Source organism: Pseudorasbora parva, chromosome 5, assembly GCF_024679245.1.
Source record: "Pseudorasbora parva isolate DD20220531a chromosome 5, ASM2467924v1, whole genome shotgun sequence".
Taxonomy (NCBI): Eukaryota; Metazoa; Chordata; class Actinopteri; order Cypriniformes; family Gobionidae; genus Pseudorasbora; species Pseudorasbora parva.
In genome coordinates this window covers 21617395-21630209 of record NC_090176.1, presented here as the reverse complement: position 1 = coordinate 21630209, position 12815 = coordinate 21617395, and positions in this window count along the sequence as shown.

Genomic DNA, 12815 nt, shown 5'->3' with positions numbered 1-12815 from the left:
ACACTTTGATTTGATTTGATTTGATTATACATTTCATTTTAAAAAATGCAATACAAATTATGACATTATTTATTTATTTATTTTTTGAATGAAATGTATAATGTCATAATTGATATTGCATTTTTTAATATCACAATTGGTATTGCACTTTATTTATTTATTTGAATGAAATGTATAAAGTGTGATATCAATTATAACATTATAAATAAATAAAAGAGAAATGCCAATAATGGCATTATACATCTCATAAAAATTGTAAATGAATAAAGAAAAGTGCACTACCAAATAAGACATTATACATTTGATTTAAATAAATAAAATCGCAATGCCAATTATGACATTAATCATTTCATAATAAATAAATGAATACAAATGCAATACCAAATATGACATAATTTTTTTTAATGAAATGTATAATGTCATAATTGGTATTGCACTTGTATTTATTAATTTATAAATGTCATATTTGGTATTGCGATTTTATTTATTTATTTATTTATTTATTTATTTATTTATTTATTTATTTATTTATTTATTTATTTATTTATTTATTTATTTATTTATTTATATGAAATGCATAATGTCATTTGGTCCTGCACTTTTATTTATAATGTGTAAAGAGCAATATCAATTATGACCAAATAAATTAAAGATCAATACCAAGACTATAAATTTCATAACAATAGTAGTAAGTAAATAAATAAATAAAAGTGCAATAAATTACGACAACATACTGTACATAACATTTCATATAAATAAATAAATGCAATACCAATCATGACATTACACTAAAAAAAACTTATATGCTCAGAAAATTATGGCAAACTAGGTTTTTGCATTACTTTAACTCATCAAAATATTTTACACAATTTCAAGGGTTTTAAAGTTATGCTCAGTTTTAAGTCAGTTTACTATGATTTATGGACACGTTTACATGACAAAAATCGTGTTTTTGCATATAAACGACAATGGTGTCAAAACGATCCCCTTCACACAGAGCAAAACTACTAAAAACGCTGTTTTATTCATGCCAGGCCAGTAGTTGGCGATGTGACTTTGTAAAGAAACACTACACACCTATAGACTATTTTCAGATTTCATTAAGAATAAATAAATAAATAAATAAAAACGACATGCAATGCAATCTCCTTCCACACATATAAAATATTTAAAAAGTTTAATCAGAACATTTCTTTGGGGCCATTATTGCTGCTGCGGGCCATAATAATTTATAGGATATCATTCCAGATTTCTGAACCATATTGTAATAACTTCCAAAGTATAGCTGTATTTTTATATGTCAGGGTGAAATTTAATTAGCAAAGCAAAAATAAAACAACATGCACAGAAGCCGGGGCTGAATTGCCATGGCCTTTGAGTACGGGTATGTGTGTGTTTGGTCAGTCTGGAGATAAGCCTATATAACAGGACAGGTATGATGGATAACTACATCTAATCAGGCTCTGTGTTTATCTTCCAGGACCATCCTAGTCAGCTCACCGATTCATCCATGGTTGTATGTGTGTGTGTGGCTGTCAGAGGTGAGCAAATTAAATATGACAGTTCAATTAGCTTTGCTCGTCCAAATGGTTGCACCTAATCCTGCTGTAGGATAAGCAGCCCCACCCACCAATAGACTATATGTTTTTTAATCAGACAGTCCTCACTGTGGAAGAAATGACAGGGCCACATGCAGCCATAATTCAAAACCATCTCACCTTTCTGAATTGCGCACCCTTCCCATAGCTCACATGCTAAGTAATGTTTTCTTAAAAAGAATATATGATATTTGCATATCTTGAGTAGAAAGCAGAAAAGGAAAAACACTACAAAAACTCATATTCTTTAGCTTTTAGCACCAATTGAACCGTATACGCCATTCGCCATTTTCTTGAATAACACTGAAACAAATAACTGTGTACAGCCTGCGACCACTTTATGTACTGATTATGTCTGTGCTTTTATATCATAAACCTGTCATTCATAAATTACAGCATCTGATTTCCATTAGGAATTCATTAAATATTCTCTTAGATAATGACATGCGCACATTAAATCTCTGTGTTTGTCTGGAAGGTTGTCGTTAAAATTTAATATTTGCTTTGCAAATCTTTGTCAATTTGCAGAGTGACTGCATAGGCTGCTAGGTGTATTTAAATGTGTGATGATCTATGGGGGATCAAGTCAGGGGACACGAAAAGGGTCCTAGAAAATGTATTCTCATCCAGAAACAAATCTCGCTTCGGAATAATTTAGTATCTTGCCCATTACTGAGACTGGAACACTAGTGAAAAGCATTTTTAATAATTTTTTTCCTTTACACATAATAATGACAAGTTGAATTGAAAAATGTATATTTCAGAATTAAAGTGGCAATATTTCAATGAGCATATTGTGTTTCAGTGGAAGTATCTGCCCAAAGGAGTTCAAAAGATTGCAAATTCATGATTAGTGATAAAATAATGCAGAATTTTATATATAGAAATTATCATATCATTATCATCTTTTTTTCTTGATTTTTAACAAAAAAGTTTAAATTCTATAAAATTGAAACTCTAGAACTCCCTGTTTATAAGTTTTAATGAGTTCCCCCCCCCCCATGTTGACTGTCTTAAATCAATCATAAAAAACAAAATGATTTTAAAGTTATCATAATCATAATATTAGGTTTATAATAAAGACAGTCACTGTATTCAAAATTATTTTGCAGGCAATAAGTTGAACTGTTTATCAGACCTTTTGCAGATAAGATCAACAACTATGTATGTTTCCATCCACCTATTTTAATGAGAACTTTAGGATATTACATTAAAAAAATTCAGTTAAAATAATTAAAATGAGCTAAAGTAACATGATTTTACGTTTTGTCGCAACTTAATTTAATTGTGTTCAATCAACCTAATAAAACAAAGTTTTCTGAAGTTTACTTAATTCATTTGTGTTAAAACTACATGAATCATTTTTGTTCACACAACTGGGCAGTGGATCTGTAGTTCCCAGCATGCTTTACAAGGGACTGCATTAGGAAAGTCAATTTAGGGATTAAAGTGTTATTTTATGTTTTTTTGTTTTGTTTTTTTTTTAGTAAAAGGAAAGATGTTAGTTAATGTTAGTGTGTACTGTACAGTGGACATTTAGAGGAGTTTCTGTAATGTTTTTGAATTAAGTGGTTATTTTATGCAGAAGAGTAGCGCCTTGTGAAAAGTTTTAAACGGGCCCTACAATGAGTTGAAACAATATTTTCAATTGTTCTCTAATATCTACATATAGCGTATGTGACTTGAGGAATAACATTTTTTTAAACAAATTGACGATGACTTGTCAATTTACTACTGTTTCAACTTGAAAGGGTTAGTTCACCCAAAAATGAAATTGATGTCATTAATGACTCCCCCTAATGTTGTTCCACACCTGTAAGACCTCCGTTCATCATCAGAAAACAGTTTAAGATATTTTATATTTAGTCCAAGAGAGAATGGAAGTGTAGGCACACTATACTGTCCATGTCCAGAAAGGGAATAAAAACATCATCAAAGTGTGACAAAGTCCATATGTGAGTTAGTTAGTTAGAATCTCTTGAAGCATCGAAAATACATTTTGATCCAAAAATAACAAAAACTATTACTTTATTTAGCATTGTCGTCTCTTCCGCGTTTGTTTTCAAACCTCAAATAAAGATTCAAATGGTCATGAATCATTGTATTGATTCATGATTCGGATCGCGTGTCAAACTGCCAAACTGCTAAAATCACGAGACATTGGCGATCCAAATCATGAATCAATACGCTGATTCATTACCGTTTGAATCATTATTTGAGGTTATAGATAAACATGCCTGTTGACAGTTTTGTTGAGTGGGAAGGCTATGAAAAGTCCCCACGTCCCCTACACAGCCTGGAACATGATCTGCCATTTTCGCTATCCTCACGTGACGCATGCACTGCCGTATACAAATGTTGGGGGCGTACATATTAAAGTGTGTGTGTGTGTGTGGGGGGGGGGGGGGGGGGGTTAAATGCTGTTTCATGCATACTGAGCTTTTTACACTGTTAAAGACTTGGATTCCCATCCTAAACATAGACAAAGTTTCTAAAACTAAGTTGGACATTTGATGGAGTATTTCTGTGTTAAAAATACTCCTTCCAGTTTCTCACAAGTTTCAGAGATTTTTTTTCGAGTATGGGTCGGCTTGACGTCGATAGAGTGGAAGGTCCTTGTATGGGCCGTACGGGCTCTTCTCCCGGAAGGGTGCGCGTACGTGTGACTAGAGCGAGAGAGGAAATGCACGCCCATAAACACTCGCTCAGCTGCAGATCCAGTCGTCCGTGCAACACTTCTGTGGCGCCGCGCTCCACTTTATTCCTATGGGTGACATCAAGCGACTTCAACGCTTCAGCACAGCATTCCGGGAAGGCAGCGCTGCAATTGAACCGATTTGAATGCAGAAATGATGGGAAGCAGCACAACATCACGCTTCAGTCGCGTCGCAAAAGTGGATCTCCACGATCACTGCTGTCACAGGACTTCACAAAATCAACAATTACCAAAGAAGTGTGTTTTTGATGGAGCGGTGACAATAAAAGTTTGCGGTCGTGCTTCAGAAGCAGGCGGTGAGTAAAACTGCTTCAAATGTCTATGTTGTTGGCTATCGTCGCGTGAGTAAACATCAGTAAACAACACGATCGTGTATAACGTTAGTTAATTTATCAATGGAGCATGTGATCTATGGTGTGTGTTTAAATACATTTGTTTAGCTGACCGATATAGGTGTCAGTTTGTTTATTGTAAAACCACCCAAACATAAACCTAGCGTTCTCACAAAGCGTGCTTCGTCATTCAAATGCGCTAACGGTTAGTCCATTGTTGTTCTATGTATAACGTTACACTAGTCTGACATGCAAAACCGTTTTGCTTGCTACTGCTAAGGTTTAGTTGCATACAATAGTCCATAAACCGAATCATGTCCTCATAAACTGTGAGTAAACAAGCGCAAATGTTGACAGGCCACTAAATACAGTACATACCACAGAGACGGACGTCCTTCTGTTGTTGCTTCCCCTGTTCAATATATTTCAGGCTCTGGATCTGATTCTGGATCATATCTGTATTAGTTGAATCTGATTGATAGCCATGGTTTATTTAGGGTAGCGTTTTCTTCTCCACGCTTGAGGACTTCACCGCTTTGTGCGCACTCGTCATTCTTTAGCTCCGCCCACACGATACGCCTCCAGCAGCTCGTTTTTTTCCGGAAAGACTTGGTACAGCCTATCTTTCTTTTATAAATATAATAAAACTAAAGACTTTTCGGAGATATGAAGGATGCAATACTACTCTATAGTAGGGGTTGCACCTGCGACTAATCGACTAGCCATGACACTTTAAGCTTGACGTTGACTAGTCGCTGGCCTATAGAGGGCGCAACAGGATAAACAATTCCTGACACGCAGGCTCTGTTTTGAACAGTTAAAAATGACAAATAAATGCATACTCCGTGAGCTCTCCATGTTTGATAACCATCTGGATGCTCAAAACTGATCGGGAGAATGCACGCTTATTGTACACGTAAGTTAATCATCGCGCTAAACTGCGTGCTGCATATTGCAACACACACACATAGCAGATCACACATCACGCGGAGATCCTGCGCGCCTCACACAAAACCATTCAGTAGCCCAGAAATGTATTGTCTATACTGTTCTGTGATTTATCAAAAAAATAGCTTAGAAACTGAAACGTTCTAGCATATATTTCTTGATAACTAAAACTCACAGCTTCACTATTAGTAGAGAGACACTGCCAGGTAGAATTAATTCACACACAATCACTTACTAATGCCTTCATATACATGTAATCTTTATTGTGCGACTTTATCTGTATCTTATTCAGAACAAACAGAAATCTGTGAGAAATGTAACGACCATAAGACAAAAGAACTGATACAAAAGCTGTCATGTAGGATCAATAACCTTATGGGCAGCGCTGTGTCATATGCCATATCAGCTGAATTTGAGTCTCAGCTCAAGGTTCAGGTTTATTTTATTTTTAATCAATGACGTCATCAGCGACTAGTCGACGTCGACTCGACTTTCATCACATAAATGTCGACTTTAAAAAAATGAAAGTCGTTCAACCCCTACTCTATAGGTACTCAAGATTGACATGAGATTGACTGAAACTGAGTGTTTCACCCCCCCTTTAATTATCCCAGCGATTGCGTCACAGTTGGCGTTATGTTGAGAATCGGCTGTTTTTATGTGGAGTTTTTCACAAACAAGATTTACATATTAAGGAGGAAATAATGATGTTTGAGCTGTGATGTCCATGTACTGAACTCTTGTTATTCAACTATGCCATGGTTAATTCAGTTTTTATTTCTAGGGCATCTTTAATTTAAGTTTGACAAGTATAAGAAAGTCATTTTTCAAATATATAAATGTCATTTAAACTATATTTGATTAAATTGAGTTGGACCAACTCAATTACATTTCAATACATGAATTGTTTTTATAAGTTGGGGCGCCACATATTTATTGTATGGAAAACCTGCCCGCAATTAAATTCAGTTTGTCCAATGAGTTATATTTTTGAGTGCACATAATAAACACTGGATGGAAACAAGATGTGCAAAAAAAATCTAAAAACGCTCATAAAAAATTGCACTCAATTGAGGCATATAAATTGAAGACTTATGGGGTAAACTACACATTTGGAAACACATGGAAACACATTTACAGAATAAATCCCTTAATGTACATAAAAAAAAGTCATGTGAGTTTGCCTCAAAAGTTGGATTTGATGGATTAACCAGCGGACCAATTTCATTGCATATCCTCTCAAACGTTGTTTTAGTTATTCTGAGCCTGTAATCAGAATGATTTGGTTTAATGATGTCCCAGAAGCGTCTCACACGATTGTGTTCACAAATACAAGCATCCGAACGCAAGTTAACATGACAGCAACTTCCATTTTTATTACAGATATTTTGCACCAATTTCCCAGGAAGTGATGGTTTTGTACTCTTAAACGCATGGAAACGGTGCTTTATGCAGTGCAAAACGGTGCAAATGTTTTATGCAGTATCACAATTTTCCGCACAAGTTAAGGGGAGGTTGAAATGCTGTTTCACACATACTGCGCTTTTTACACTGTTAAAGACTTGGATTCCGAAGCTATGGACAAAGTTTCAAAAAATAAGTTGGATGTTTGATGGAGTATTTCTGTGTCAAAAAGAAATGTTTTTGAGTATGGTTCCATGTGACGTCAAATGGGGTGGAATTTCCTTGTACGGATGTAGGGGCTCTTCTCCGGGATGGGCTTGCGCGACCAAAGTGAGAGGGCAAATGCACAACCATAAACAAGCTTTGCTCGTCACAGGACTTGACAAAATCAACATTTTAAAAATGTTCTTTGATCAAATGCACTTCTATTCCATAGTTTTTCTATGTAAACACTATAGTCTGACATGCAAAACAGTTTCGCTTGCTACTGCTAACGTTTAGTCGCACACAATAGTCCATAAACCAAATCATGTCCTCATAAACCACAAGTAAACCCACAACTGTTGACAAGCCGGGCGCTAAGCATACAGTTACAGTATACCACATAGAGAAGTCCTGTTGCTGCAGGTCCTGTTCAATTTCAGCCTCCAGATCAAATTCTGGATTATATATGTATAGTTGAATCTGATTGATAGCCATGGTTTATTTAGTATAATGTTTTCTTTTCCGCGATTAAAGATGACACAGCTTTCAGACCCTCTCAACCATAGTCCGTAAAAAAGTAACGCACTTGCTGCGCACTCATGGCTCTTTAGCTCCGCCCACAGGATATGCCTCCAGCCAATCGTTTTTTTTCCAGAAAGACTCGGTACAGCATATCTTTCTTTTATAAATATAATAAAACTAAAGACTTTTTCGGAGATATGAAGGATGCAAAACTATTCTATAGGTACTCAAGACTGCTGCATCTGTGGAAAGTGGCATGTTGCCACCTCTACATATGGCTTCAGCCCATTTAGGAAATGGTCTTGGTTGTGTACAGCAGTCCAGACTGGTGAGGCCTAAAAGAGGAATTAGCAATCCGTTAACTGGCCGTTCTGTCAGAGTTTCTGACAAGCTGAAAGGGAGGAGCTGTCAAAAGCTAATTTATCTTCTATGGAGCCCAACATGAAATTTCATTCGCTAATTAGAAACCCCCCACCCGTTCCGTTCTGGCACTTCGTCACCTCTCCTCGATCCTTCCGCCTCTCCGTCATCGTCCCGAGGGCGCAACATCACAGTGACAATGCGGCATTATGGAAATAAATAGTTCCATTATGCCGCATTGTGTAGTGGAATTGGACTGGCTGCACTGCTTTAGTGATGGAGGAGGGTTCTACTTTGATTAAGACGGATGATTTATTGAGGAACGGGCGCAACACGTTTGGAGTCAAATCTGGGAAGGTCATACATTGAGAGTTTCACACATTTGTGAGCACATGCATTCTAAAATGCGATCATTATGCTAAAGCACATAACTACATCCATTTTCATTTTGTCATTCACTCTTAGATCAGCCTTAATAAGATTAAAACAATACATTTATGCATAATCTATTTTAAAAGTACATGCTATTTTGGTGCATAACTTGCAAGTTAAAGGGATGAAAATTCTGTCATCATTTACTCACCCTTAAGTTGTTCCAAACTTGTATGAATTTCTAATGAACATGACGATATTTTGAAGAATGTCAGTAACCAAACAGTTGATGGACCCCACTGACTTCCATAAGTTTGTTTTCATACTAGGGAAGTTAATCAGGCCCATCTGTTTGGTTACCCGTATTCTTCAAAATATCTTCTTTTGTGTTCAGCAGAAGAAAGACATGTGAAGGGAACAAAGGGTATGGAACAAAGAGTAAATGATGACAGAATTGTTGGATAAACTATCCCTTTAACTGTGAACTACAGGTTTCCACCATCTGTTTTCTCCAAATAAGATTTCTTAGGCATTATTAGACACTGGCATTATTGCAAGTACGATCCTATGAACTAACCCTTGGTGTTTTTTTATAAGTTCCTGATAAATAAGAAGATATCTTTGATAATGACTTTACCCTGGTGAAAAAAAACTATATTCAAAATATATTCAATATATATTTATTCAAATTCATTAACATATTAATGACATGTCACTTGAGACTTACTGATATAAATATTATAATTACATTTTATTTGGATTACACATTTCATAATATTAAACCTAAAGCATGTTTTAATATCACTATTAGTAAGGATAGATTACTGTATATCACGCAAGACATTTAAAGTGTACTAAAGTATACTTGCAATAGTTCCACTTGAGCACAATCAAAGTATATTTTTAGTTGGACCTCAGCACTATTTCTGGATAACTAAAGTACTTTAAGTAATTAGTTGTTCCATTTTAGCAGACTTAAACCAAAAGTACAATTGCAGAGTATTTACATTAAGTACATACATATATTTTTGTAGTATACTTAGCATAAAATAAAAATGCACTTTAAATACATTCTAGTTATGTTTTAGGGTAGCTCAATTTGTTTTCCTGTTAATTGTCCACTTGGCATCAAGAGAAGCTAATGCCACTTCTGAAAACAAGCTGGAGTGTTTAACAGCTCATCATGTTTATAGAAGCAGAGGACACTGCGATCACAAAGGGTGTACAGCCACTTAAACAAATGCAGTCTGCGATGTCCTTTTCAAGCAGAGTCAACAGATGTCACTTGGTTGCTTTCTACTGAATAGGACTTGAGGTCAATCAGGCAGATAAGAGATTACTGTTTGGGAATCTCTCAATTAACGTCTCACTGACTGACCCCAAAGAGACAAGAGGGAGTAGGTGATTGTGTGTGTGTGTGTGTGTGTGTGTGTGTGTGTGTGTGTGTGTGTGTGTGTGTGTGTGTGTGTGTGTGTGTGTGTGTGTGTGTGTGTGTGTGGTGGGGGTGGGCAAACAAAATGAGCCCCTGCAGAGCCAAAAGCCTGTATTCAGTGAAAGAAGCCATTTATCAGGCTGCTTAACCCTTAAATGCTGTGGTGTGGTTGAAGGGTTGGACACTCGCTGCAATTGGACTAATTAAAACACTGCAGCACTGCTAAATTGTACATCTGGTCATGCATTAGTTAAATACCCTGCTGTTCCTATACTGTGATTAATATGTCCTTAGCAAACATTGATGAATGCCTAGTTTAATGCCTTTTACTAATACAAAACATTTTGCATTAAGCATGTACAATAAAAAAAAACGTAAACAAAAATAATTGGAACTTACATGCAACTAAAATAGCAAGAAATGGATTTACATGTAAGCAACAAACAGATCAGATGCTCCTTCAGGTACATTTTATTGGTGTGAGAATCAAACCTGTGACCTTGGCATACCAGTTGAGCTGCAGGAATATAAATATAAATAAATAAGTATTATAATATAATATACAAACCCGATTCCCAAAAAGTTGAGACGCTGTGCAAATTGTGAATAAAAACAGATTGCAATGATGTGGAAGTTTCACATTTCAAGATTTTATTCAGAATACAACATAGATGACATCAAATGTTTAAACTGAGAAAATGTATAAATGTATATTGATTTTAAATTTCATGGCATCAACACATCTCAAAAAAAGTTGGGACAAGGCCATGTTTACCACTGTGTGGTATCCCCTTTTCTTTTTATAACAGTCTGCAAACATCTGAGGACTGAGGAGACAAGTTGTCTCAAGTTTAGGAATATGAATGTTGTCCCATTCTTGTCAAATACAGGCTTCTAGTTGCTCAACTGTCTTAGGTTTTCTTTGTCGCATCTTCCTCTTTATGATGCGCCACATGTTTTCTATAGGTGAAAAATCTGGACTTCAGGCTGGCCATTTCAGTACCCGGATCCTTCTTTTACATAGCTATGTTGTTGTAATTGATGCAGTATGTGGTCTAGCATTGTGATGTTGGAAAATGCAAGGTCTTCCCTGAAAGAGACGATGTCTGAATGGAAGCATATATTCTAGAACTTGTATATACCTTTCAGCATTGATGGTGCCTTTCCAGATGTGTAAGATGCCAGTGCCACACGCACTCATGCAACCCCATACCATCAGAGATGCAGGCTTTTGAACTGAGCGCTGATAACGACTTGGGTTGACCTTGTCCTCTTCAGTCCAGATAACATGGCATCCCAATTTTCCAAAAAGAACTTCACATTTTTATTTGTCTAACCACAGAACAGTTTTCCACTTTGACACAGTCCATTTTAAATGAGTCTTGGCCAAGAAAAAACGCCTGCGCTTCTGGATACTGTTTAGATATGGCTTCTATTTTGATGGCAACGGCGAATTGCACTGTGGATTGTGTTCACCAACAATGTTTTCTGGAAGTATTCCTGAGCCCATGTTGTGATTTCCATTACAGTAGCATTCCTGTATGTGATGCAGGGCCGTCTAAGGGCCCGAAGATCATGGGCATCCAGTCTGGTTTTCCAGACTTGACCCTTACGCACAGAAATTGTTTCAGATTCTCTGACTCTTTGGATGATATAATGCACTGTAGATGATGATAATTTAAACGATAATTTAATGATAATTTAAATTCTGAGAAATTCCTTTCTGATATTGCTCCACTATTTTTCGCGACAGCATTGGGGGAATTGGTGATCCTCTGCCCATCTTGACTTCTGAGAGACACTGTAACTCTGAGAGGCTCTTTTTATACCCAATTGTTGCCAATTGACCTAATAAGATGCAAATTGGTCCTCCAGCTGTTCCTTATATGGACATTTAACTTTTCCAGCCTCTTATTGGTACCAGTCAAAACTTTTTTGGAATGTGTAGCTCTCATAAAATCCAAAATGAGCCAATATTTGGCATGACATTTCAAAATATCTCACTTTCAACATTTGATATGCTATATTCTATTGTGAATAAAATATAAGTTTGAGATTTTTAAATGATTGCATTCCTTTTTTTAACTCACAATTTGTATTTGACACCGTGTCCCAACATTTTAGGATTCAGGTTTGTAATATAATTTAATATAACATAGTTTATATAAGCACAGTGTCAACTGTTTTCTTCTTTCTTCTCACAGACAAAGAAAACTTGAATGGGGGATTAATTTCTATTCATTCACTCAAGTTTATTCAGGAGCAGTTAGATCATCTAAATTGGTCTTTTGAATAAAGAATTAAATGACAATGAATGCTATGAAATCATATGGCCTCACCCGCAAATATAATCTTGCGTACTTGTGTCTCTGAGTTTGTTTGTTTATGCTATTTGCATTGGTAAAGAGCCATATGCAGTGTGACTCTTCAATGGGAACAGAAGTCCTCAATGGATCAGCATCAAAGGACAGATTGTCATTTGTCTTTGGAAATGGTTGACATTTTAACACCTGGTATTGTTTACAGGTCAATGAAAACAAATCACAGAGAACTTTAAGTGCGTATATGAGGTATTAAAGGCTCTCAGCATAGCTAACGTTATGGAATATATAATCTGTCTTTTATTATATGAAGTGTCAGTAATAGAGACCAGAAGATTAAGTTCAGGATTGGACTAAAATGCACTTTGATTCGGGATTCAAGTGCTTTTCAAGTTTTCTTTTCCGTTCTGCTAGAAATGTCTATTTCTATTTCTTTGACTAAACTTTATCATGGGCTACTCTGAAAATGTCCTTTTAAATCCTTGAAATGAGCAAATGAATTCTAAATGTTTCCAGCTGGGCTAAACTCAGCTATTTGTGACGATGAATGTGAGAACTAACTGTAGATTAAGTGCAGAAACATTTGCAAAACAGTTGGCGTATTTA